This window comes from Capra hircus, chromosome 21 (assembly GCF_001704415.2).
Source record: "Capra hircus breed San Clemente chromosome 21, ASM170441v1, whole genome shotgun sequence".
Classification (NCBI taxonomy): Eukaryota; Metazoa; Chordata; class Mammalia; order Artiodactyla; family Bovidae; genus Capra; species Capra hircus.
In genome coordinates this window covers 24,502,374-24,506,365 of record NC_030828.1, presented here as the reverse complement: position 1 = coordinate 24,506,365, position 3,992 = coordinate 24,502,374, and the positions used below count along the sequence as shown (strand labels likewise).

General features: G+C 45.3%; 1 pseudogene; it reads right to left on the bottom strand.

Moving 5' to 3' along the window:
* LOC108638472 lies at positions 1,244-3,689 on the bottom strand (annotated as a pseudogene).

The following is a 3,992-nucleotide window of genomic DNA, read 5'->3' as shown; positions in this document are numbered from 1 at the left end:
GAAATTATGAAATTAAGCCACTGGTCACCAACAAGGCTGGACCTTGGAGGATCATACACTAAGTGGATTTAGCAACAGAGGAAGAAAATAGTAGATGATGTCCCCTCTAGGCAAGTAAAAAAAAGAGAGAGAGAGAGATACAGTGTAAGTAATTTACAACACAAAAGGAGACTCAGAGATTCATACACAAAGAATTGCAGGGAAGAAAATGGAAAGGGCTAGGGATGAATTAGGAGGTCGGTACTGACGTATACACAATCTGTATCTGTATTAGCTGACCCACAAGGATTATCTCCTTCCTTACGTTCTTCCATTTATGCTCATATACAGAGAAACAGTTGTCTCTAACATATACATAGAAATCTGTGACTGTAATAGATAATCCACAAGGACTATCTCCTTCTTTTCCTTGAACATGTACAAAAAATGTGTATTTCTAATGAAGAGTCCAGAGGGACCTGATATTCAGCACAAAGAAGTTTATGAACTTTGTTTAATAAAGTCTATGGCAAAAAAAATTTTTTAAGTACAAATATGCTGAATGTATCTGTCATAAGTAAATCAGTCCATTGCTCACTGAGAGAGTGATAGTTGCTTAGTCATGCCTGACTCTTTGCAACCCCATGGACTGGAGCCTGCTGGGCTCCTCTGTCCATGGAATTCTACAGGCAAGATTCCTGGAGTGGGTTGCCATTTCCTTCTCCAGGGGATCTTCCCGCCCCAGGGATCCTGCTTTGCCAGAGAGTCTTTACCATCTGAGCCACCAGGGAACCCTACTGCTGCTGCTGCCAAGTCATGTCAGTCGTGTCCGACTCTGTGCGACCCCATAGACGGCAGCCCAACAGGCTCCTCTGTCCCTGGGAGTCTCCAGGCAAGAATACTGGGGTGGGTTGCCATTTCCTTCTCCAGTGCATGAAAGTGAAAAGTGAAAGTGAAGTTGTTTAGTTGTGTCTGACTCTTAGCGACCCCATGGACTGCAGCCTGCCAGGCTCCTCCATCCATGGGATTCTCCAGGCAAGAGTACTGGCGTGGAGGTGCCATTGCCTCCTCTGGGGAACCTTACTATTAAGAGACATCTCTAAGTATAAAGACAGGTCAACTTAAAAAGTATCAGCAGATACATGCTTGACTTTATCTTATAATCTATAGACAATGCATTAGAATATGTAATGAATCCATACGCCTTTTCCAAAGGAATACCCAAGACACAAGTAGCAATAAAGTTATAAGTGACAGTCATCAATCAGATGAAATAATTTAGATGAAGCTTTTCTCTCTCGAAGAGATGGGGACTGGGCAAGTGGTCAGGAGGGAAATACAATGCGCTTTTAACTTTGTATGAAAAATAATGTTGCTGATAATAATGCTGTTCCACGTTGCTGAGCATAGTTCTGTTTTTGCCAAATAAATCCTCTACTTCAAATTGCTGTCCAAATGCTTTATTAAAACTCTGCTTCTGGCCTTTGTTTTGGAATCTGTTACTTTTGTTGCCACCTCCTGATCGCTGTCCCCTGAAGCTTCTTCTTTCCTGCTGTCCCCTGACACCTCGGTTGCCCTCGCGCTCTCCCCTGAAGCCTCGATGGCCTTCTCACTGTCCTCGGAAGTTGCGATATCCTTCCCGCGGACCTTCTAGCTCTGGTTGCTCTGTGGCCACAGAAAGCGGCCCGTGCCGTGAATCACGCCGCTCTTCCTGCACTTCTGCTACTGATGCGGTAGGGGTATCAAAGCAAACACCCTGCTTTCCTTTGAGAAAGACCATTCCCTTCACTTTGGAATCAATATCCTCACCCAACTGCCTTTTAAGTTCTTTCCAAGCATAGCTAATGTTTGGCATTTCAGTTGAGCACCACAAGGTCATGGTCACAGAGCTCGCTTCGGAGCTGATCAAGGAGCGCTGGTCTACCGATGCGGCCCCGGAAAGGCGGGCCAAGGCTGCAGCCAGGGCTTCCGCAGCGCCCTCTCCGCAACCAGCTGCTCGGCGGACCTCTTGAAGTGACCAGTCACAGTGGGAGGCACCGAGTCCAGGAGCCTGATGGCATCTTTGCTAGAAGCTTTTATTATCTCTGTTGCAGAAGGAACAGCTATTTGTTTAAATTTAATTCCCGCTTTTTGACCCTCTTGGGCTGACTGGTATTCTTTGTGCTGGTAAAAGCAGATGCAAACCCCGGTCCTCTCGGCTCTACCTGTTCACCCATAACGATGAATGTAGGATTGTGCATGCTTTGGTGGAGAACTTTGAACCACCAGATCAACCTCGGGGATGTCTAACCCATGTGCAGGAACATTGGTTGCAACCAAAACTCCAAAATCACCATTTCTAAAACCTTTCAGGGTGATTTCCCTTTGCTTCTGTGGAAGTCTCCGTGTAATGACTGGGCATCCTGTCTTACAGCCACATTCTGTGACAACTCCTGGGCTTCTTTCTTCATTTCACAAAATATGCTAGTGTGCCCTTGATAACCACGTCTCCAGTAACTGCTGTCCTCTGAGTCCAGTGGCACGTGATAGCCAGATGCTCTAGAGTTACTGCCGTTTTCTGCATCCTTTCACCACTCAGGTCCACTTGTTCGTATGTAGATTTCATGTATTTTGTAGCAACGTTATACACCCAATAGGGGCAAGTTGCAGAAAAAAGCAATGTTTGGGGATTGTCTTCTGAAACTTTCTTGTATGTCACACATAAAATCTCTTCCGCTTGATCAGGAAAGCCCATATCCAACATCTGGTCAACTTCATCCAGGATAACAGGCTTAAGTTTGGTGAGATCTAGCCTACCATTCTGCAGGTGGTCTTTGACATGACATTTCTCCTTAAAAACAAGCCACTGCCAGGTGTTTTGTGATGTCACTGAAGTCTCTGCTTACTTGACTTGCCAGCTCCCTTGTGGGTGCAAGAACCAGTACCTGAGGGGCATGACCTCTCTTCCAGTCTTGCAGTTCTCCAAGAAACTTCTCAACCAAAGGGATAGCAAAGAAGAAAGTCTTTCCAGTTCCTGTCCACACCTGTGCAATCAAATCCTTCTCACTATAGACACAGTGAAACGTCTTTGCTTGTATAGGAAACAGGAAGGTCACCCCACGGGCTTTGAGAAGTTTAATGGTTTCTTCAGATACGGGGAAATCAGAGAAAGCTCCTTCTTTTTGCTCCACAGTCATTCCCTGTCTAACTCACTGTTTTCTTCACTGGCAGCTTCCTTGGAGTTGGAGTCAGGTCCAGAATCAGGGAATCCATTCTTGAGGGTGGGGCTTTTCTCTCAAATTTCTCCATTTATTTCTTTTTCTTCCTTCATCTTTTTGGGCTTAGGTGCACCCAATTCTTCCTCAGAAGGCTCTTCATTTTTTAAATCACTTTTTTGGTTTTAAGAGAAACAATTGTCTTTTCACAGGCCTCCTTTGATTTTTTTTGAACTTTGGTTTTAGGAGAAATAATGCCATCTTAGGATGGCTCCTCTTTTTTGACTTTTTAGATTTAGGAGAATGCACGTCAACCTCAGAAGGTTCTCCTTTCTTTTTAACCTTTTTAGCTTTGGGAGAAATCATTTCTTCTTTTTCTTCTGCTTCCTCTTCAATCTTACTAGATTTTGGCTTCTCTTTTTAACCTTTCTTCTCATTTTGCTTTTGGGGAACCTCCACTTCTGCCATGGCTGCGTCTGACTCCAAATCTGCGTCACTATGAAGTTTTCCTGGCATCACTCACACAAGCAGTATAGGCCGACCAGTCTCAGTTGCTCACCGAGGACAAGCACAAAACTGCAAATTGACTAGACTTCAACATAGCACTGGCATGAGACAAAATAAAAGGAAAGAAATATACTGTTGGTTTATGCCCTTGACCCCTGTGACTTGCTATCCCTCCCTGGACCCTGAGTAGACTCAGTCCCAGGGCTGGGGGTGGGGCCCAGACAGCTGCACAGGGTGCCCTGCACTGAGGCTCCTCTTAAGCCTGTATTGTCTGGTTTCCCTGGCTGGGGCCAGACTCCCTAGTGAACCCCA